The sequence below is a fragment of the Piliocolobus tephrosceles genome, chromosome 14 (assembly GCF_002776525.5).
Source record: "Piliocolobus tephrosceles isolate RC106 chromosome 14, ASM277652v3, whole genome shotgun sequence".
Taxonomy (NCBI): Eukaryota; Metazoa; Chordata; class Mammalia; order Primates; family Cercopithecidae; genus Piliocolobus; species Piliocolobus tephrosceles.
Window position 1 is genome coordinate 35,000,711 of NC_045447.1, and position 25,300 is coordinate 35,026,010.

The 25,300-nt window shown below is 36.4% G+C and overlaps 1 long non-coding RNA gene across 1 annotated transcript; it reads left to right on the plus strand.

The window, feature by feature from the left end:
- Positions 1 to 341: 341 nt before the first annotated feature.
- LOC111534898 lies at positions 342 to 20,436 on the plus strand. The gene is made up of 4 exons (XR_002729243.2): positions 342 to 391; positions 2,094 to 2,164; positions 10,829 to 11,069; positions 20,189 to 20,436. It is a non-coding gene; the product is annotated as an uncharacterized LOC111534898 (long non-coding RNA).
- The last annotated feature ends 4,864 nt before the right edge of the window (positions 20,437 to 25,300 follow it).

A 25,300-nucleotide genomic window follows, 5' to 3' on the forward strand; every position in this document is an offset into this window, starting at 1 on the left:
ATGGCTTTTTAAATTTCTTTTTCAGTTAGTTAATTATTGGTGCACAGGACCACTATTGGTTTTTGTATGTTAATTTTGTATCCTGAAATTTTACTAAATTCCTTCATCAGTTCTAAGAGTTTTCTGGTGAAATCTTTAGGTTTTTCTATACATAAAATTGTGTCATCTGTGAAGAGGGACGGTTTGACTTCCTCTTTTCCAGTTTGGATACCCTTCATTGCTTTCTCTTGCCTAATCACTCTGGCTAGAACTTACAGTATATGTTGAATAAGAGTGGTGAAAGCGAGCATACTTGTCTTGTTCCAGTTTTTAGAGGAAAGGCTTTTATCTTTTCCCCATTTAGCAGGATGTTTGCTGTGAGTCTGTCATATATGACCTTTATTGTGTGGAGGTATGTTCCTTCTATATTTAATTGCTGGGAGTTTTTAATCATGAAGATATGTTAAGTTTTATCAAATGCATTTACTGTATCTATTGAGTGATCTTATGTTTTTGTTTTTTCATTCTGTGAGATGTGGTATATCACATTTATTGATTTGAATATGTTGAACCATTTTTTCATTCCTGGGATAAGTCCCACTTTATCATGTAACGTAATCTTTTTGGTGTGTTGTTGGATTCAGTTTCCTAGTATTTTATTGAAGAGTTTTGCAACTATGTTCATCAGACATATTGACCTGTAATTGTTGTTGTTATTGCTGTTGTGTCATTCTCTGGTTTTGGTATCAGAGTAATGCTGGCCTTGTAAAATGAATTGTGAAAAATTCCATTCTCTTTAATTGCTTGGAATATGTTGAGAAGAACTGATGTTAGTTCTTCTTTAAAAGTTTGGTAGAATTAATCAGTAAAGCCATGGAATCCTAGATTTTGTTGGCAGACTTTTTATTACTGATTCAATATCATTACTTGCTATCATTCTGTTCGGGTCTTCTGTATCTTCCTGTGAACATAGCATTTCTTGACTAGATTATAGAGAGTCTCCCAACTGATTTACCAACTTCTGGTTTTGGCCCTTCCAATTTATCTGCCATCCAAATTATTGTGAGAGTGGTTGTCATAAAGTAAAAACGAACAAACGAAAAAAACAACTAACTGTAAAATCCTTATGCTTAAAATCTTGAAATGGTCATTACTGTCACTCAGGATAAAATTTACATTCCTTAACTTGGCTTACCAGACACTTCACTGTCTTTCACTTCATTATTTATTCACCCTTTCCCCCTATATTCTCTCTATATAGTACCGTAATTTCCTATTATTTCTGTGAAGAATTACCACAAACTTAGGAGCTCAAAACAACAAATACTTACTCTCGTACAATTCTGGTGGTCAGAAGTTATTAATGGTTTGTCAGGATTGCATTGCTTCTGGAAGCTCTAGAGGAGAATTCAGTTCCTTGACTTTTCCAGTTTCTAGAAGCCCCCTGTATTCCTTGACTTGTGGGCCATTCCTTCATCTTTAAAGCCAGCAGTGTGGCAAGGAGTCTTGCTCCTCTCTGCCCTCTGCCTCTGGTTCTTTCTTTCTCTAATACCCCTCCTGCCTCCCTTTTCCCATTATAATGACACTTGAGATTATATCGTGCCTACCTGGCTAATGCAGGATAATTTTACTATCTGAAGATCCTCAGTTTGATCATATCTGTAAAGTCCCTTTTGCCATATAAAGTAATATATTCACAGGTTCTGGGGATTAGGAATATTGGTATCTTTGGGTGAGATGTTATTCTATCTATCACACATATACTTTTACTAACTATTAAAACCATATTGCTCTTCCTTCCCGGAATGGCATTCTCCTCATTCTTATTTTCATTAACTTCAGGTATTATTAAAAAACAAAGCTCAGCTTCAGGTTTCAATTCCCTTTTCTAGGGAGAATCACACACAAACAAGAAGAACAAGACACATACTCTAAACACACACTCTAAACACATACTCTAGATGTCCACAGCTTTAAACTAAAATATTAGGACATGGAAATGGGTGGCACAATAGTATCTGATTTATCAGAATGATGAAATTTAAATCTAAGGGCTTGTAGAGAGAGATACTGTAAAATGCAAGCAGCTTTTTTTTTTTTTTTTTCCTCCATAGCATCTTGTAAAGGCCCGAAGAATTAGAAACATCAGATACCATAAAAGATCAAACAGGATAAAGTCAATGAAGTAAGTGAAAATAAAGTGGTTTGAAAATCTATATGAAGAGAAGTTATTACTCCAGGTTGTCAACCAAACTGCCATCTTTCAGGTACCCAATCTCCACCCACATCCCTGCAGAAGACAAGAAATGTTTCTGGAGAAACAGAACCAGAAAGTCTCTGGGCTGTTTAAAGGTGGGGGTAACAACACAAAATTGAGTTATGCCAAGCATAAACAGCTGAATTGCCTTGCTCATTGTATAGCACATGCTGATCAGCCCTATGCAAGCCTAACCAATTCCCATTTCTTTAATTCTATCCCAATGTACCAGTCAATAATTGTTTTCATTATGTCTTGCAATTTTCCATCAGTATTGGGTTTGTAAGGAAAGAAAAACTGATATAAATAACTGTTCTTAGTAGCAAGCTCATTCACGGATCTGTGTATCAAAGGGTCATGTTATATGTAGTTTTAGCCATAAAGTTAACAAAAACTAAGAGCAACACATTGATTACTAGGGAAAACACTAAAGATGTTTTTCAAGTTCTTCCTTCAAACAATATGGAGGACTCCTGGCTGAAGTAGAGGCAGAATCGTAATTGGAGAAGGAACAGAGTCACTGAGTGTTCAAAACAGGTACATTTTAACATTTATTATTAAGATAAAAAGATGCTAGAGTTTGCAATGTGAAATAAGCAATGTAAACATCAGTGATCAGAAAATGAGACACTTGGAGAAATTCATCAAAAAGTGCCAATTTTTTATATGCTTGGCCCTCTACCACCTAAGGGCATGGGGTCCCTTTAGAGCCTTGCTTTGCCCAAGTCTAGAACATGGAGATGGCTCCCTCTCAATGCACTGTAGCCCATGAAAGGACTGCAATGCCTGGCTAAAATAATATTCCTTCAGTGCTCACTCGCTTTTTTTTTTTTTTTTAAACAACTCTATAAAATCTGGAATTTTTAAATGTTGAGACTTTTAATTGGGCTTTTGACTTTGTGATCTGATGATGTTGCTTCATGACTGATGAACACACTGCTGGCAAACCTCATTCATTGGGTGGAAGCAGAATTAGTGTCAAATCTACCAGGTTTAATACCTGGATGGCAAAATAATCTATACAACAAACTCCCATGACACAAGTTTACCTATGTAACAAGCCTGCACATGTACCTCTCAACTTAAAAGTTAAAAAGCCCCTCCTTGTTTTACTTTCAAGGAAACTAGATAATATGAAAATGTGGTTTAAGAGAATGCTTTTGGGAAATAGGTTCAATGAATATATAAAAACAATTGTAATTAACCTATCATCCCATGTATTTATATGCAAATGATGCTTTTAAATTACTTGAGATTGCCTGAAAGTAATTTCTTCTTTGAATTAGTTACAAACTTTAAGCATACTGTTCACAATGGTTTTGCTCTATTAATTTGCCTAACAAACCATTTCTTTATCATTAGTACAAAGGTAAACATCAACATAATTAAGAAAATTTCCAAATTATTGTAATCTATACGAGCGAATTTCATCTTATTGGGTAGAAGCAGATGTAAACCTAAATATCAGAAACAGTCATTGGCTATCACATGAGCGTTTCTAATGTATGTCTGATCTTCCAAGAACTAGCATAAGTGCCAGTACTAGCTACAGGATAATATTGCTTTTAAGACTGCCTATGACACAAAGTCAAAGCACAGAGTCCACTTTTGAAGACTTTGTATCTCATAGTTCCACCCAGCGTATATGATCAGAGGAGAATCATGTGACAGTTTAGCTCAGAAAAATAAGACACAAAGAAAGCAGATTTCTGAGTCTGGTAGTGATGTTAAGGGCACTATTGAGTGAGTGGGAGCTGCCAAGCAGAATCAGCTCCTATGACAGATGCTCTCAGTTTAAAGAAGTAAATGCAAAACCATAAGAAAAATAACTTTTCAGCACAAAAGCTTAGAGGCCCTTGAGGATAGATGATGCCAGAAAAATGTGAGATTATTATGTCCGCCAGGGTATATTAATACTATAAACATAGATGATTTACTGAGAAAAAAGATCCTTGAAAATGTACCAAATGCATGATGCTGCATATAAAGTTAAACAGCAAAAACAAAGTGCCAACAAAACATAGATTCCTTGCCCTTCTTTCTTTTCCAGTGTGCAGAAACATGACTGATGTCTCATAGGGATCCAGTGGATTCAACTGGGCACCAAACTGCATTCATTCATTTTCTTTCTCATGCTTCCTTCTCTTTTTAGATTCTTCATCTTCATTATACTCATAGACAGCCATCTACTAACTGAAGAGCTTAATGCTCAAGTTCATTATTTTGTTCAACAAATGTTTATCAAACAACTTTGAAGTGTCTGACACTCTTCTAGGTACTTAGGATATATCAGTGAACAAAATTTGCAATGGAAGACAAGTAGATGATGTAAGTAGGGGGATCAAATTGTGGTGAGGGGTTGGGTGTGGTGGCTCATGCCTGTAATCCCAGCACTTTGGGAGGCTGAGGCAGGCAGATCACTTGAGGTCAGGAGTTTGAGACCAGCGTGGCCAACATGGCAAAACCCCATCTCTACTAAAAGTACAAAAATTATCCAGGCATGATGTGTGTGCCTGCAGTCCTAGCTACTGCCGAGGCTGAGGTACGAGAATCGCTAGAACCCGGGAGATGGAGGTTTCAGTGAGCCAAGATCGCACCACTGCACTCCAGCCTGAGCGACAGAGCGAGACTCTGTCTCCAAAAAAAAAAAAAAAAGGATTGTGGTGAGGGACGGTGGGAAGAAAGTGTTGCCATTTTAAATTGGGTGGTCAGGGTGGGCTGAAGTTGAGCAAAACTCAATTCCACTTCCTGCCTCTTATTCCTTACCTGTTGCCAAACCTTGTTGAGTTCACTTGTACCCACCCAAATGTTATCTCCTCTGTGATTCCTGCCCTGATTCCCTCAACACTCCTTAAACTCCCTTACATTCCCATGCAAAGCTGACTGTGTTGTTGCTCATCCTGTTTCCCTTCTGAGCCGTGGACAGCTGTCATGCATGTGTATGTGTGGTCTGATAATTTTTCAGCGCAAGGGCTTTTGTCTCTGCTCCTCTGCCTGAGGACTTTCCCTAGTGCAGTGCTTGTAGTGCAGGGAAGCCCTGATGTGCTGAGGATATAACAGACCCCAGAGATAACCCTCAAACAATGAAAGATGTAAGTGAATAGATAAATATCTCAGCTTCTCAATCCCCAGGTGGAGCAATTTTAAAGTGCATTCCACATAACTCCTCAGAAGCTCCTAGCAGAATTAAGCATCAGTTGCCCCTGGACGTTTCTATTTATTAATGCACTGTTTATTGGTATCTTGCCTTTCCCTGTCTCCCTCTCTGCACTCTCTTGCTTGTGCTTTCTGCACTCACTTTGTACATAACCTATTCATAGCCCAAATCTAAATTCAGACATTTTAGTATTTCATTTCTGAACTCTTTATGGTTTTACTGAATTTTTCTTTATATTTTATTATTCACAAGTATTTGCCTCATCTACTAAGTTGTGAATTCCTTAATTTACATCCTGAAAATTCTCTATTACTAAACATAGCTTTTGACCTTTAAGCAAAAATATTAAGATATTTACATATATGGTGAAGGTGACCTGGGTTTATTTAATCGATTACGTGGGTTCACATCTTGGCTCTGTCGTTTGCTAACTACATTGGTGGACACTATTCCATGCATCTGATTTCTTGTTAGTAAACTGGAGATAAAAATATCTACATTGGGGGATTATACTAAGGATAAAATAAGATGACATATATAAAGTTCTTAGTATGGTGCCTGGACATATATTAACCACTCCATCAATGTAAGTCCTTTCCTGACTCTCTCTGCCTTTGTCTCTCCTGGTAAATTCAGTTATTTAAAATAAAGGAACTGGAACAGGAATAGATTTTCAAGTCTGATTGAAATATTAACATGCTAGCACAAAGGCATTTCATCTGAGTAAGAAGTATAACCATAAACTGATCATATTTCTGTCTTTCCCCTCTATTCTTTTTAATTCAGTAAAGAATGAAGTTTTGAATTTGGCATCCTATATGTCAGGCTTCCATTTATCTCTTCAAAGTGTTCAATATATATTGTAGAAGTGCACTGACAATAAAATTACTTTGGCAAACTAGTTACCTAGGGCAGATGCATGTAAAAGATGTATTATTTATAGCATCTGTTTGCCAACCAAAAATATGTTAATTATTAGATACTTATTTTTTCCCTCTTCTATGTTTTAAAATACTAAGTTGAGGACAGGGACATACTTTTCTTAGTGTGGCACCTTGCAAATTATAGCAAACAGTATTACTAGTTAACTCACTAATAACTGTACATTGTGAAATTTTTTCAAAATATCAATTTTAATAACTATTTACTCAATATGCAAAATTCTATGTCAGATATTTAAAGCATACTGAGAAGAGAATAAATAGGTAGAAGATTTAGCATTGTGCATAAAACAGTAGGATGTGGTTAAATCAGTGTAATGAGATAAATGTGAATTTATTGCAATATAGGTTTAAAAGACACAAGGATAAGATTCATTTCAAGAATCAGTAAACTTTCATGAGGAGATAATATCTGAGATGGGTAGGTCTGAAGTGTTTTAGCTTTCAGAAAATGAACAGAAAGTATTTCTGAAATGAGGGGCAACCTGTATAAAGACATTATAAAAATTAAAGTATATTAAAAATAGATTCTGGTTTTCCCCTAAAAAGTAGAGTGTACTGAAACAGGTTTTAGATAAGAAGGAAGAAGAAGCTGCAGGTAAAGAATACTGAAAGCCAGAAAGAGAGAGAGAGAGAGCGAGAGTAAGAAAGAGGCAGACAGATGTTTAGCTTGCATCAAATGGAATGCTTTCTGCAGCAAGTAATGAAAACTCCACTTTAATTCATTTAAACAATAAGGAAAATATCTCACACTAGCAGAAGAGTATCCTACGTTTAGAGGCAAGTTACCCACAGTTTTGGTTAATTCAGTATTTCAATAATATAATTAAAGAGCCAAGTTATCTTCATTTTTCTCTCAGATAGGCTAGGATGTCAGCTTTGTCTTCTGCTAGTTCACCTCATGATCACGAACTGGTTACTGAAGCTTCAGGGATTACATGCAGACAAGACGTCAACCCGAATAAGGATAAGAAATGTATCCATAATCTTTTTTCAGGAACCTCTTTTCCCGAAACAAACTACCTCTCACTTTTCAGAGGCTAGAATTAGATTATGTGCTCCTTCCTAAATCACTTGCTGACAAAAGGAATGCAATGTCCATGTTGGCTAAGAAAATTCAATTTATGTCACTAAATCATTTTTAGGAGGAGTAAATCCTCATTTTTTTCAGAAAGAAGGGAGGAATGATTGTTGAGTAAGCAATCAACAGTCATTGTGGAGTTAAAATGACCATGCTTTTTGATTTGCTTGGACAATTCCAGTTCCTATGTGTCGTCCCAATGTAATGAATAATAGTGTCCTTTTTATTCTGAAAAATGTACTCATATGGATAATAAATTATATGCTCCCTGCAGCTGAACTGGTAATGGATAGACAATTAAGGATTTGAGTATGACAGTTATGATTTAGAGTGATTAATTAGTTAATAACATGATCAAAAACATGCAGAAGTGAAGACCAGGAGAAGAATTAGAGATGATTAAGACAGATTCAAGCCAAAAAGTCTAAACTAGTGTGGGGCAGTGGGAATGGAAACAAAGAGGCAAAATGTCCTTACAGAAGTAATAATTAAAAATGTGGCATCTGTTGATGCAAATACAGCAATAAAGGAGGAGCATAAAAGGTAAAAAGAGGCTTAAATATCTAAATTTGTATGACTGAGAGGATCACCCTGCATTAATGGAAATAGTAATGTCAGGAAGACATAGTCTGATGGGCAGAATAACGAGTTTAGTTTTGACATAATGAGTTTAGTTCTGTTAAGAAAATTGAGTGGAAGTACCAAGTAAGTATATTGAAAATTTTCAGTAGCCTCTGTGATAATTTAATTAGCTATATAGTTTTTTGATAGGCTGTCGTGGGGTTTATAACCCAGTAAAAGTATGCAAGTAAACAAAAAATTCAATTTACCATTTATTTAATAAATAATTACTAAGTATCAGACTGTTCCAAGAGCTGAGGAATCAGCAGTAAAGAAAACAGACCAAGTCTCCACTCTCCTGGAGCTTATATGCTAGTATAGGGAATGACAATAAACAATATATGTATATCATGGCATATTTTTATAAAAGCTGTGAAAGAAAAATATTTTGGGGTAAGGAGAAAAGTCTTTTGTGATAAGGTGATATTTGAACAAAGAACTGAAGGAAATAAGCCTACCAATATCCAGGCAAAGAATGTTCTCGTCTGAGAAACAGGAGATATAAATGCCCTTATGGGAAGGTTCCTGGAACCTGCAGGAACAGCAACGAGACTAGTAAGTCTGGAGCCCAAGGAATGGGGAATACGGTAAAAGGTAACAACGTCAGACAGGTAACCAGAGGCCAGGTTGGATATAGCCTTATGGGTCCTGGTAATCACTCTGGATTTTTAATTGAGTGAGGCAGAAAGCTATGAGGATTTTTAATGCTGATGAGTAGGGAAAAGACTGTTAACAGGTAAGAATAATGAGTAGAGTAGTAATACTAGTTAGAAGCCAATTGCAAAAATTTTGAAAAGAAATGATTATGCTTTGAAGTAGGGAAGCAGCAGTGGGGATGGTAATAAGTGCTCATATTCAGAATTTATTTTAAAGGAGTACGCAGATAGGAGGAAGGTTAAAATAAAGTGGTATTGTAGATGGCAAGAAAGAAGAGAATTTCATGAAGGAATGGTGAACTGTTGAGGGTTCAGTGAGACCAGAAAACATGGGGGTCATTGGAGACTTTAACTAGAACAGTTACTTAGAGATGGTGAGGGTGGAAGAGAAACTGCAATGAATCTGAAGAGTGAACAGCTAGGAGGAGTGTAGACAGCATGATGTGGCAACTCTTGTAAGAAGTTTGGTCCAGAAAGGGAACAGAGCAAGAGGAAGGCAGGAAACATTGCTGCCAGATGGACGATGGTAAACAGCAGCTGCATGCTAGTGGGAATAATTTAGTATAGATGGAGAGATTGGTGATGCACAAGAGAGGTAGAATAATCAGGCAGCAAAGCCCTTCAAAAGGTGAATGGCAAAAGGACATGGATGTGGAAAGGAATCACCTTTGCTGAATATTGGGAGGGAGATGCCTCCTCCATTGAATTTAAAGGGCAGAAGGAGATGAGTGCAGAGTCAGATAGGTTTGTTGATTTGGTGATGGGAAGAAGAACTCCAAAACAATGGCTTCTGCTTTATCTGTGAACTGTGAGGCAACATCATCCCAATACAATGGTGGTGGTGGTGGTGTCGGGGGGCAGTGCACAAAACGCAGTAAAAAGCAGCTGAGTAGAAAACAGAAAAATAAGCTACTTGGAGAAATACAGTAGGATTACAGGGTGCTAGTGAATACCTGCTACAGGCCGGTGATCATGATGTTTATGAATTTAAAGTGACACTAATTACATCAATTTCTCCAGCTGTGTGATTTCCTCAGTAATTTTTATTTTGTTGTGATAAGAAATCAAAATGAGGTCCTAAATGTATATATTGAAAAAGTAAAATGTATAATGTTTACATGAATGGAAGTTATCAATTTCCCTTCAACAGGCACTTATTGAGCACATGCTCTGTGTCAGGCGCTACAAATTCACAATTAGAAGTTATGGTCCCTGCTGTGAAACCCACATTAACACAGTGACACAAGCAATTTCAGAGTAACTACAACCCACTCAGGAAAGAAGAGCATGCTGGTCTAGGCTATGTAAACATAGTTTTATCTTGCATATGTGAAGTATTCCAGCTTGAAGAAATCAGAACAACTTTATGATAAAAAAACCAAAAAGTATCAATATCTGATACTCCATCAATCATAGGATTATAAAACTTCAGGCACTTCTGATGTTCTATTCCCTTTCCTACAGATAAATACCGAAATATTCATCTACAATAATTGTCAAAGCAGCCTGATATTCTGTATCCTACAGAACATCAGACTCTCCAAAAGTAAATTGTATGTGTTTTTGCAAATTTAAATACAGAAGTCCTAATTCTGTTTACATGTGTACATTCTGCCTCTCAGTAATATGTGCTAAGCACTTAACCCTCATTACCTCATTCAAATATCAGACACACATGAAAAGCAGATGTCATTACTACCCCTTCTTTTTAGATGAAGAAATTGAGTCTAAGAGAAGTAGGTAAATTGTTGGGGATCACAGTTTGCAGCTGATTAAACTAAATCAGGCTTTAAATCTAATCTCCCTCAGTATGTACTATTAAAAGACACCTCTCTAATTTTATTTTGATAAATCTTTTTATAAATTGTTTTAAAAAATGTTCAAATATTACAATCTTACCTGTGATACTACCACCATCATCCCACATCAACCCAGACAGAGCATTCTTGTACATCTGACAATGTTGACTTTTTGGACATTTCCAATAAAAAAAATAATTTTTACATGTTATCTCTGAATAAATTTCTATTTTGCTCTTAATCCTCATCAAAATGAGCTTATGATGTGTTTCTCCTTAGAATTTCTGAGGGCAGACATTGTTTTAATCTTCCATTTATTCCTGCTTTTTGGGTTCAGGTTTTAGCAGAGTTAGAGGTCAAAAATGCCTGTTTATCTGAACTAAAGATTGGACATGATATCCTGTGTGGTTTCTCAGAAGACACTGCCATAGGAGTTTGACCAGCCTTGGCTCTAGACTTAGATCATGATGCTATCTGGAAGTGCTGACCAAATGCCTCAGCAATGCCTCATGATTTGTGAACAGCATCACCTCCAGGATGTTTGAAAGACCATGTATGTGAGAGAAATAGTGATCTCGGTGAGTGTGGGGTTTTCTTTGACTAATATTCAAGGTCAGGTCTTTCTGAGTGGCAGAGACCAAGAAAAGTGAGGCAGTGACTCTCTCCTCCTTTTACAGCATGGTTGTCCAGCAACTGCTAACTATATAGCTCTTATGCCAAGGTAATGAAAGAAAGGTGAGGAGTAGGAGTGAAGGGGGGGTGTCAGCAGGGGAGAGGGAGGGAGGCGGGGAGGGGGGTAGAGAGACAGAGAAAGAGAGAGAGAGAGAGAAGTTCAATTCCTGAGTCTACTACTTAGTAGCTCTATAACCTTTGGTAAGTAACTTCTGTGAATTTCACTGTTCTTACTATGCATTTGTCTTCCAAAGTTGATAGGATTATATTTCTTGTGAAAAAGCCTGGAAGTCTGCATAATGCAAAAAATGGTGAAAAAGTGGTAGCTGTTGAAAGCGTGACATTTTTAGACTATGACTTCTTTGAAGCCAGGAATTATATCTTGTCAACCTTTATATTACTGATGACAAGTCTAGCCCAACTTACAGTAGTGAATCAAGAAAGAATTAATAATAGTGATAGCATTGTTCTATTTTTTTGTCTTTTGTCTCCCAAAGACCAGCGACCTTTAGGAATCTGAGGTTATGCATCAGGAGACTTTTCTAATCACTTATTAAAATCATAGAGAATACTCCACAAGAAGTATGGTTAAACAATTATGAGGTACACATTTATATTTTTAGTTATTAATCACAAACATTAAGTTAAATTGATTCTTTTTTCAATCAACCACTTGTCTAAATGACAATAAACATAATCATTCTCATTATAAACTAATTTGAAAAGGTAATTTTCCAATTAATAAATATACACCCGTGTAAAATGTGTCCTTATGATAAAATAATTAAAATGGCTGTTGACAACTTTGGAAAGAAAACAAATAATTTTGTTAATGGCAAGATCTAATAAAAAATCTGATGGGCTAAACTAGAGAAACTGACAAGCACAATTTCCCCCACAAGAATAATTTGTTACCGATGATGAAATTGAGAAATTAACCAGAATGAAAGTTGTGAGATTTATAGTGAAAGCCCTCTGGGTAAAATTAATTTCTTTATAACACAGTTTAAAGGCAAACAAAAGGAAATTGCTTGTGCCAGATGGGGTACGGAAAGCATTGTGAATGAAAATGAGCATCTCTTTTCTGCTTACAAATATTTGAATTAAGATGATACCAGCGTGTCTAGTTAATGGACAAACAGTATTGATGGTTGTACAACTTTTAAAGATTTCCTCATTCTTTTTAAATGGACTTTGTCAACACAACAAAGTACTTTAAGCAATATATTAAGCCTGGCACTTACTATCACAGCACATGTATTCTCCTTGAATTATTGTTTCAAGCAAAACAGGAAGAATACAATGGCTAGAATGCTGGGCTTAGAGTCAGAGAACCACTATGTAGCTCTTCTTCAGGTTCTACTGCTGAGCAGAAGGAGTCTAAGAAAGTCAACAAGTCTCTAAGGGACAGTTTCTTCATTAGTAAAATTAAAATAGAAACACCTACCCTTCTACCAACTGAGTCTCATGAAAATTAAATTATATAATGAAGATGAACATTTCTTGTAAACCATAAAGTGTATGCATATAACCTTTCATTTTGTGGTTTATCTTTCTGGAATTAGTCTAGAAATTATCTCCAATTTTGTCTTGCATTTTATCTGAACTGTTGGTTCACAGCTGCTGGCTTTCTTTTTGTTGTAACCTCATGTATTTTCATGCACAACATTTCAAATCTAATCATTGATGTTGCAGCTGATGGTGATCTCTCTCTGCTCTGAGCACCTATAATAGTTATTTAGCACTTATGCTATGCCACCATTTATCTTCATTGCCTATATCCTCTCTACTTGGCTGTAACATCAACTCTTGAATATTAACACTTGTACGAAAATGACTGCTACTAATAGCTAACATTTATGGTTTACTGTATGCCAGGCACTGTACTAAGCATTTTAAATGGACTATTAAATTTAATAAGAAGCAAGAAACACATCGTGTTTTACAGTGGGATCACATAATACATCTATTATATAATATGTATTAACATTTCACACTTGGCCAGGCACGGTGGCTCACGCCTGTAATCCCAGCACTTTGGGAGGCCGAGGCAGGTGGATCACCTGAGGTCAGGAGTTTGAGACCAGCATGGCCAACGTGGTGAAACCCTGTCACTACTAAAAATACAAAAATTAGCTGGGCGTGGTGACACACACCTGTAATCCCAGCTACTAGAGGGACTGAGGCAGGAGAATCACTTGAACCCGGGAGGCAGAGGTTGCAGTGAGCCAGTGAGCTGAGATTGCACCACTGCACTCCAACCTGGGCGACAGACTGAGACTCTGTGGTAAAAAACAAACAAATAAATAAACAAATAAATAAATTAAAAAATAAAAAATAATGTCACCCTCAGCAGCTCAGACTGTCACATATCAGAAAACTAAGAGACTGGGCTGGGTGTGGTGGCTCACGCCTGTAATCCCAGAACTTTGGGAGGCCGAGGCGGGCGGATCATGAGGTCAGGAGATGGAGACCACGGTGAAATCCTGTCTCTACTAAAAACACAAAAAATTAGCCAGGCGTTCTGGCGGGTACCTGTAGTCCCAGCTACTCGGGAGGCTGAGGCAAGAGAATGTCGTGAACCCGGGAGGTGGAGCTTGCAGTGAGCCGAGATTGCGCCACTGCACTCCAGCCTGGGCGACAGAGCGAGACTCCGTCTCAAAACAACAACAACAACAACAACAACAACAACAACAACAACAACAACTAAGAGACTAAAAATACATAGAAATATAAATTTATGTAGGGTAAATATTTATCCTACCATTTTATTCAATGAGTTTATGCCTTAGAGTGAGAGTGAGATGGGACAGGAGAATCTACTCTTTCCCCGGGTGAAGTCACTTCCCATATACCACTTGCTGTGGAACATATAATGTTTAAAGACAGATATTTTTGGTACAACATGGACTGCGAATGCAGGCTGTATCTATAACTAAACTAAAGAAACAGTTTCAATGCTAGAAGAAAGCCTAGTTGTATTAAATGTAAGAGACGGTATGTCAGTCTCCAATGTGTTAACTTTCAAGACATTTTCAAGACTAATTTGACTCTGTAGTTTGCTCTACTCATGTTGAGTTGCCAATGAAGGAAAAAGTAATGACATAAGCTTAAATTGAGAAGGGGAAGGAGGCTTTAAATGATTGAGCAGAGAGGGGAATGTGTGAAATGGTTAGTAGTATGGTAGAGTTGGGGGTAAATGAATTAGAGAAGTGTAGCTTTGTCTGGCAATTGTAAAAATATGCTATGCATTTGCTAATGTGAATTTAAAGTGTGACAAATTAGCAAGATTGTGTTTTTTTTTTTTTTTTTTTTTTTTTCCTCCCAGTAGGTTTAGCTACTTAAGTAAAAGAGGAAGTAGGGAGAGGGTTGTGATTAATAGGTTTTACCATATAAGTTCTTTCAGAGCAGAGGAGGGTAAAAAGAAATGAGTGTATTTGCACAGTGGTTATTTTAATGCTGGGCCATAGAATGAAATCTAAGCTGAGTAAGAAGAAAAGTAGACACAGATTGAGGGAGTAGACACTGAAGAAATGGTAGCATCAGTGTGTTGAATATAATCTGTGAGTGGGAGTATACGAAGGAATTTGCTAAAAAGTCAAGACGTATTTTTCCTAGAATGGGATGCTAGACATAAAAAATAATTGGAGCTGATGCTGTAATTGGTAATGACAAGCTTTAAGGTGTGACTATGGGAATGGGTTGTTGAGGATGGGTAGATAAGCAATGTTTATTTCTTTTGACTATGAGGACCATTATTAGGCATAGTTACTATTGCAACTATGACTTTATTGACCTAGCCCTTTGATATGGTTTGGATCTGCATCCCTGTCTGAATCTCACATTGAGTTGTAATCCCCAGTGTTAGAGGTGGGGCCTGGTGGGAGGTAACTGGATCATGGGGGTGGATTCCCCTCTGGCGCTGTTCTCGGGTTAGTGAGTGAATTCTCTTGAGATCTGGTCATTTAAAAGTGTGTGGCACCTTCCCCGCTTTCTCCTGCTCCGGCCATGTGAAGCTCCTCATTCCCCTTTTGCTTTCTGCCACGGTTGGAAGCTTCCTGATGCCTCCCCACAAGCAGAAGCTGCAATGCTTCCCATACATCCTGCAGAACTATGAGCCAATTAAACGTCTTTTCTTTATAAATTACCCAGTCTCAGACATTTCTTTATAGCAGTGCGAGAATGGACTAATACATCCTTCCATCCAGAGATAAACTTTGATGAGTCATAAAACAAATTTGTCACTGTCCTTTGGGAATCTTGAGAAAAGATTTCAAATTAATCACTGTACTGCAAACTAACATCTATTTTCTAGGCCCACCCTGCCCACCATTGTATCCAGTATCCCTTTGCCCAGTGGCATAGAAAACAACTTATAACCAAATCTGCAGGCCTGATTTCCTTTGTTATCCTTGGCCAACATTAACAGTTGATATTCTGTCAGTATATACAGGTATGACCATATCAATTATTACAATTGCAATTGACAAACTGTCATTTGCTATCTTAAGGCTTCCTCATGCCCACGGCTTAGGTAACCAAGCCTTTCCCCTGGGGCTACTCTGGTTCTCCCCAAGCTATAAGCAAGGGTTAAAATCTAGCCCAGAGAGAGCTTCCAAGATTTAATGCTTGTGTGTCCTCCATTCTGATTGACAGAATCAACTCTACCAACACCAAAAATAGAAGATCCTCATTCTATCTACCCTCTCACTGCTCATACCTCCTCCCCCTCCCCACTGTGCTGTGCTTCTTTTCTACAGACCCATTTCTCCCATTCTTGCTTAACTTACTGTCAAATCCGTTCTGTTGTGCCTTCAATTTTATTGATGATATTGAGATTATCAGGCAGGTGTTTCCTCTGGTACTACCTACAAATTTATGATATTTATGATATTAGGAGTCGCATTTAACAACTTTGCTTCAATTTTATAGTCTTCTATTTGAAATACGTAGCTCTACCTGAAATTTGGACCCCATCTCTTCCTAATTCTTTAGGAATCTTGTGAAATCAATAATTTTCTTTCTACCAGTTTATATTCCCCCCAAAAATACATTCTGTGTTCTTCCACATTAAAATAAAAGACCCTTCCTTTGCCACACAGTCCTCACTAGCCTAGATCTCAGCGTCTCTATAGCCAAGCTTTTTGAAAAGGAATCTCTTCTCACTGAAGAACTGGTTTCCTCACCTTCCAGTTCCACTTCAACTTACTGAAATCTGCCTTCTGCCTCTGCCACCTAACTGAAACTGACCTCATGATGGTCACCAGTAATATCCTAGCTGCCACATTCAACGTTTTTCAGTCCTTACATTATTTGAACGTTCAGCATTAGCACCCGATGCTGTTGATTATTTCCTCTTTCACATTCTGTCCTCCCTTCGTTTTGGGGTCATTACCCTCACTAGTTTATTGTCATGTATCTGGACCAATTCTTCTCAGTCTCCTCTAGTTCTGTTCAAGCTCTGTTAGTTTTCTCCATGATTCCCTCCTCATCTTTCTGTTCTCATACTATGTATTGATCCTATGTGACTTAATTTAAATTTTTGTCACAAAATACCTCTGATGTGCTGTTGACTTTCAATGATGTATCTTTTCCCTTTTTGTCCCATTTGATATCAATCCTTTTTTGTGCCTATTTATACCTTCTCTATTTTATTTTTAAATTTCAACTGGCTGATGAATATCTATGATTGCATCTTTCACTAACACCTTTACTTATATGTACTTGAGCTGAATGATTTATTCTCTCCCACAAATTTGTATAATCTACAGTTCTTTTTTTCTTCCTTAGTAAATGGTACCATCTTCTTCCTAACCTCTGAATAAGAATTCTAGGACTCACATTATATTTCTGTGTCTTACTCATTCTTCTTCACTTCACAGTATTCACTAAATAAACAAGAACTGTAGCTTCTATGTTCTGATATCTTGTATCTGTATTGTCTATAATACTCATAGCTCATCTCCTTGCCTTCTGTAAGCAATTTTCACCCTGCCCTATCCCATTCTAGGGTATTATTTCATCAAATGAAGAGTATAAATTAATTCATTCATAAAATATTACTTCATACAATGAACTAGGCATCTGCAGATATCTACTAGACAATCTGCATTATTTCCATATGACTTGCCAACAGGAAAATTATGCCATAGCTTCCAATAGACTTCAGGATGATGAGAACATAAGGGCCTTCATGATCTTGCTTTTGCTTGCTTATTCATTATTGTCATCACATTCCCTCTCCTAACTGCATTACCACACACTAACTAGTTGCCCTAATCATGCCTGCAGGTTCCACAGTAAGTATGTGACTTATCCTGCTTCTGCATGTCTTTTTCCATGAAACTATATCTAACCACTTCGGTTTTCAATGAATGCCTAATAGATGAATTCCCTGCACAATGCTTTTGGAACTTAATCATCTGTTGTCATCTTTCATTTCAAAAAATGACATATAATTCTATGGTCACTTAAAACTGATTATAAAGATCCTGAGTACATGAATTTCATTTTATTCTCTATAGCACCTAATGTCATTTTAGGAGGTGCTGAAATGTATTTGTTAAAAATGCATAAATAATTGAGTAAATGAATAAATGAAAACGCTTTCTTTGAAACACGTCACCACGTTTATGATTTGTTTGTGATTATCTTGCTCCATCTGGTGACTGAATTTAAAAATCTGAATTCTAGTTCAGCAGGAAGGCATTTTAAAAAGTCTTGTGAGATTCCGTGACCTTTTACCACAAACAGCCCTGAAATAAGGTCCTTTCAAACCTTTTGAAGAGCTAGAGATTTGGAGGTTCAGACTCACATCAATAGTTTGGCACTTTTAGGGTATTATTTTATCAATTGGAGAACATGACTTAATTCATAAAATATTACTTAATACCTACAACAAACTAGATATACAAGAGTGAGCAAAAGAAGACTCAGCCCCTGCTCTAGTAAAGTGTATGATCTTGCGGAAAAGACAAGTTTAATGTTTAAGTCACATAATGTAAATTATAAATATTTTAAGAACTGCAGTGGAAAGACACATGGTGTTATAAATACTCATGAAAGTGAGATTTAACCTAGTTATGATGGTCTTAAAGGAAATGGTATTTGAACAAGGACCCACTTAGCCTTTTTGAATCTCAGGTTTTTCATCTCTAGAGTGTAAAGAAAACCTTCTTTTAATCCTTAGAGGACTGCTTTGGAGTTTGGATAAAATAATACAGTCATGTGCTATATAAGAATGTTTTGGTCAATGACAGACTACCTATAGGATGGTGGTTCCATACAATTATAATACTATATTTTTATTGTAATTTTCTATGTTTAGATACACAAATACCATTGTGGCATAGTTGCCTACAGTACTCAATACAGTAACATGCTGTATAGATTTAAAGCCTGGGAGCAATAGGCTACACCTTGTAGTGTAGGTTGGTATTACGCTGTACCATCCGGGTTTGCATGAGTACACTCTATGATGTTCACACAATGACAAAGTTGCCTAATGACTCATTTCCCAGAATGTATCCCCATTATTAAGTAACACATGATGGTATACATGAAAGGGTTTTGAAACTATCTTTTTCCACTGGATTTCTGCCTCCTCTAGATGTCATATTTCCTTCTCTTTCAGATGAGAGTAGGACTTTGTTGTAAGTACAAGTCACAAAGCCACAAAGTACTGATCATTGAATGAAATACTTCTCTTTTTTTATTTTTAATGTCTTTTAAATTCAGATGGAGTCTCACTATGTTGACCAGGCTGGTCTTGGACTCCTGGCCTTAAGCCATCCTCCCATCTCAGCCTCCCAAAGTGCTGAGATTACAGGTGTGAGCCACTGCGCCCAGCCCATGAATGAAATACTTTTATTTTTAAAGAAAAAATAAATATACTGCCTGTGTCCTTCAGGTCTTTAGTTTTTCACCTCACATTTCAAATTTCCCAGGAATGGATTACAGATCATTATTGAATAGATGTTAATCAAGTGAATTAGCAGAAATAGGTAGTGAATCAACGAATTCAATAAACTTTGGCACATACTATCTCATCTTAGACAATGTGGGTTTCTGGAAAAGTAGATGGTTATGTCAAGCCTCCATAGAACTGCTGTACTCCACAACTAGGGTTTCTTGAATGTCTCACTCTGTATGTAGTTTTCCCTCATCATCTCTCCAGCATGATGGCATTGCTAGCTAGACTTCTTACATGGCAGCTCAGGGCTCCGAAGGTTCATGCCTGGGAGAGAGGGAAAGCCTACTAGACAATGCTCCCTGTTATGACCTGGCCTTGGAAATCATCCAACGTTCTATTCATTAGAATTTGATCATGCATTTCAAGACTGGTAAACACTACATAAGTTTAATTTTAAGTTACACTAGTTTTTTCATTGATACAATTTTTAGAAGTTATTCCCAACACAGAGAAATAGCCTTATTTTCTCAATTCTACATAGGGGCATATAGAATAAAAATGAGACTTATCTTTTTTTTTAATATGCAGTGTCCTACAAAGGAATAACAACCTAATTACATTAAACAATTTGACTTTACTGAAAGAATACATGAAATTCGGATGCCTTAGCTAATCACACCAATAGATTACAGCTGTAAATTTGAATTGTGGAAGACAATACTAAGAATATGAGCAGACAGTTAATTGACTGAAATCCTATTGTACTCTCAAAATAAATTTTAAGATCTCCAGAAATTCTTTTCTGTATCTAAGGAAAACTTTCAAACTTCCATGGGAGAATTAAATTTGACTATTAAAATGTTTTCTAATGATTAAACATACAAACAGAAAAATTCTGACTGTTTAGAGGAATTGGGAGATATTACTTTGTTATAACTATAACAAATAACTAATTTTTATGTTTCCAGAAAAAAGGAATAAATGATGGGTTTCGGTGACAAGGAGAACAAATTATATATAGAAATGTCCATGTTTTAATTTTTACTTAGTATCAGAAACTCCAAATTTTAACTTGAGATAATGTTAACATTTATTGGCATCTTTTACATCTAGGTTCGGACATGTGACTAAGTGCGCAACTTCAGGGAAATTTGACTATTGGAACCAGGCGTGCTTTTCTTTATCCTTTACTCCCAAAGATTGGTTAGAACATGGACTTGACTGATGAGCAAATGAGCAGCCATCTTCAAGAATTCAGCATCATATTACCTTGGGCTGGGCAACAGGACAGAATGAGCCAGCTTTGCCAGTTGTTGTGGGCCCATCATGCTGGCAGTGTCCTTGTTGCTTAAAATTTTATATGGAGGATAAATAAAGATTTATTTTGTTTAAGTTATTGTTATTTTGGCTTTTTCTGTTATCTTCAGAAAAACCTACCCCTAACTGTTTTGTGTGTGTGTGTGTGTGTGTGTGTGTGTGTGTGTGTGTTTGAGACAGAGTCTCACATTGTCTTCCAGGCTGGAGTGCAGTGGTGCGATCTCACTCACTGCAACCTCCGCCTCCTAGGTTCAGGCGATTCTCCTGCCTCAGCCTCCTGAGTAGCTGGGATTACAGGTGCCTGCCACCATGCCCTGCTACTTTTTCTTTTCTGTATTTTTCGTAAAGGCAGGGTTTCATTATATTGGCCAGGCTGGTCTTGAACTCCTGACCTTGTGATCCGCCCACCTCAGCCTCCCAAAGTGCTGGAATTAGAGGTGTGAGCCACCATGCCCGACCGTGTTTTGTGTTTTTAAGCATGTGGTTCCTTCTTTCTCTCTTCCCTGCTTCTTAGTTGGTCCTCTCCTCTATCTTTACGTTCACCCTCTTATTTTATTTATCTTTCTTATATTACAGCTGTTTCTTTCTCTTATTACCTCTGTTTCTTTCCCTATCTTCCCATAAATATCAGTAACAGTAATAAACTATTATTTTGGTTGAATCATCCAATAGCAATGAGAGCTAATAGATTTTATGTTTCTTGTTCTTACTTTTTAAAGCCAGAAAATACAATATTTTAGATTTATATTTCTAAAAAACAAATGTAAAATCACCTCATCCTATGAATTTTTTTTTTTCTTTTGACTGATACTCCACTGAAGGATTTTACCCTCCAGTCAGTCAGAATTTCATGACTGGCCAAGGTTTCCTCATCCTGGTTAAGGTCATATGAAGACTATATTTACGCCTTCAAAAATGTCAACAAATCAATTTTTTTTAGGTTTATGATTAAAATTATCTGCCTCGAGGGTCTGCTCTACAGTAGGGAACTCTTTCATGGGAGTAATGGCTTAGAAGTAGAAAGTCTGTTAAAAACAAACATAAAACTCTCCACAGCTGGGAGCTGCCCTTTCATTTTTAGAAATTCATTCTTACTTCTATAAATGTAATAAAGACTTAGCCTCTGATCTCTAGTCATATCTCATAGGTTTTCACTAAAAAGTAGCTGGCAGAAAATACATTTCTTATAATTTCAGCTACATTAAATTGTCATTTTGAGGTATTCAAAATGCAATAAACAGAATGCAATAAACCAGAGTACTTAACATCCACCCCCACTGAACACTTAGTCATTATCCTAGAATCAGCTTGTATTCCTGCGTTGCATCTTTATTAAAAGACCACTTTAACCACATAGTCAGGTGATGTACTAAACATAATTGCACAGGGACCTGTTTATAGATCAGATTTTATGATCTCTCTCAATTTTCTAAAAATTCTTCTATTTTTTCCTCAATAATTAATTTTATGTAAATTATTACTTAATATTTTTTGAAGACATGGATGAAACTCTTGATCTCTTGGGAAAAGATTCAAAGCACTTTGTGCTCTATCCTTCTAAGGTTGCTGTAAAATGGTTATGGATTTTTGTTTCTAATGACTCTGGTTATAATTGAGAAGTCTGTTTAACTGTATAAAATATTTTATTTTATAAAAGACTACAGATTATGCCTCATATATATATGCACACATATATAAATACACAAAATGTATTACTAAAACATGTATAAGTATATGCACACATATATGAAAAACCACAACATACGCTGTTCTAAAAGTTAAAGCACCATACACCATACAATACAGAGTACAATACAATTACACTTACAATACAAAGTACATTTACAGTACACTATACTATACAGAGTACACTTACAATACAGAGTACACTACACAATACAGAGTGTACTTGCAATACAGAGTACACTACACAATACAGAGTACACTACACAATACAGAGTATACTTGCAATACAGAGTACACTATACAATACAGAGTACACTTACAATATGGAGTACACTTAAAATACAGAGTACACTACACAATATAGAGTATACTTGCAATAGAGTACACTATACAATATAGAGTATACTTACAATACAGAGTACACTTATAATACCGAGTATACTTACAATACAGAGTACACTACACAATACAGAGTACACTTACAATACAGAGTACACTGCACAATACAGACTACACTACACAATACAGAGTACACTACACAACACCGAGTACATGTACAATACCAAGTACACTACACAATACAGAGTACACTTACAATACAGAGTATACCGCACAATACAGAGTACATTTACAATACAGAGTACACTACACAATACCGAGTACACTTACAATACAGAGTACACTACACAATACAGAATACACTTACAACACAGAGTACACTGTACAATACAGAGTACACTCACAATACAGAGTACACTTATAATACCAAGTACACCGCACAATAGAGAGTACACTTACAATACAGAGTACATGACAAAAGTACACTACACAATACACTTACAATACAGAGTACATCGCACAATACAGAGTACACTTACAATACAGAGTAAGCTCTTTAAGACTTATCCCTCTTTCCAGTCTATATGATGCCTGGGATATCGAGACATGTTAGCTACCCCTACCCCAATATTTGCTGTAGGCAAAGCTTGGGTGAACAAACATAGTAAATATTAAACACTGTATATACATCTGTTTTCTATAGATTTCCATTATATTATTTTGACTACTTTCCCCTGACTCCTGACACATGGATTTTGGTGGCCCAAAGACAGTGGTGTCAATGACAGGAAAATTAGAATTATGGGTTCTTGGTATTTTCCCTGCTTAAATGAATAGAAAATGAAATACAAAAACAAAAACATAATATAACCAAAAAAATAACCGCCCAATGACATAAAGTTGTTTTAAGGTTACAACCTAGGTATCAAACAAATCTTCCACTGAATCAATGAAATTAGCATAATTGACAGCTGAGTGATGTGGAATTTTCATCTACTCGATCACAGCCTCAGGTACTGATAGAGCACAGTTTTCTTTATTTTTTTTTCTTTGGCTTGCTCCTGGGAATGAAGAGATAGAAAGAGAAGACACAGAGAAGTAAGAAAGCCTGTCCCGAATTTTCTTCTTCCTCTGACTTAAAAATTATATATATGCCATGGCTCTAGACTGCATACCTTTCCTTCAGATCCAAGCCTCTGACTTATTTATTCTACTATTTGACGTCTGTTAGATGTCTTAAAGGAATGTCAAAATTAGTATGCAGCAAATAAAACCTATCACCTTTTCTATCCTATTCCCACAATTGTCTCAATCTGTCTATCAAGTTAACCCAATCCACCCCTATATTAACACTAAAAATCTAAGAATCATTTGTAGATTTTACTTTAACCTATATCAATTCTGCCCTAATTACATGTCAATTCTATCATCAGAATGTATCCAGCATCTATACCACATCGTCGCCTTTTCAAATACCACCTTAAATCAAGCCATCATTCTCTCTTTCTTGGACTTGCTGCACCAGTCTCCCGTCTCTGCCCTCTCCTGTCCACCTTCGCCATATCAACGACACACACTTTATACATGGAAGCCACAGTATTATTTTAAATATGCAAACTAGATTATACCACTGCCCTATTTAAACCTTCCCTGTGTCCAGGTCTTCAACTTAATCTACTTCTTGTAGTCTTGCTCATTATACTTCTGCCACGCTCTTCTGTTATTCAAACACATTAAGTTCTTCTCTACCTTGAGGCCTCTGTTATTACGGTTTTCTCTGTAATGTTCTCCTCATTCCACCTCTTCATCTGAGTGGCTCTTTTCGTCCTTTAAATCTCAGTTAACGTATTGTTTCTACAGAAATTCTTTTGCTAACTGTCCTCTTACTTTCTCTCATGGAACACATTACTTTCCTTGAAAGATATATAAAGTTTCAGAGCCAAGATCATGAGAACTAAGTGCATTGATTAGCTAGCTCACTTCTAAGCTTGCTAATTCCAGGATATCCTTATATCTTTACCTCTCCTTTTCCTTGCTTGGATACAGATAGGTTGCACCCTCAGCTGGCTCATCTTATAATTCCTTTTCCAGTGACAACATAAGTGCTAAGATATCTTTGTTAACTGATTATAATTTTATTCTAGATTGTTCTTTCATCGGATATGAAAATCTCTCCTTTTACTTAATATTTCTTCCCTACTTATATTTTAAAAACTCTTCTAACAAAGGCTCTCAAGTATTTGCTCTTTCTAAGAACACATCCATTTCTCAGGTTCGAGGAAACTCAAACGCTTAAAAGGGAAACTAAAGTGTCACATAGTTGAGATCAAATTGGTTGGATGTGGGTGAAACATGATACAATTTATTCATATCTATTTGTTTATGCTTCACGTCATTCAGTGAAGGGTTTGAGGTAGTTTACACAAATAATTAATTTGATAAAATTATAATAAAATAAATAATGGCCCAGGTATTTTCTATAGTTGTATTCCAAATTGGGCTCTGAGTTTTCTGGCAGAAAAGATGAAAGCAGAGATTAGATATGTTACACACTTCTTGTGATCAGAGAGAAAAAAACAAAATTCTGTGGTTCCTTAAAATAATTAAAGCCTTTTCCTACACTAATTTCATACTGCTCTTCCTTATAATGACCTTATTGCTGAGAGCAACATAAAACAATAGACAAAAAAAAAAAAAAAACTATAACCATAAAACAATAACAACAGCAATGACAGCAATGAAATCAATGTAGTGGCATTGATTCTGTGAAGGGCTAAGGTTATAAATTTAAAATACATATGTTGCTTAAAATGATTCATTTTTTTCAGGTCACACACAAAGACATTCAATTAATGTGTCTTGTGGTAGTAAACTTTTTTTTTT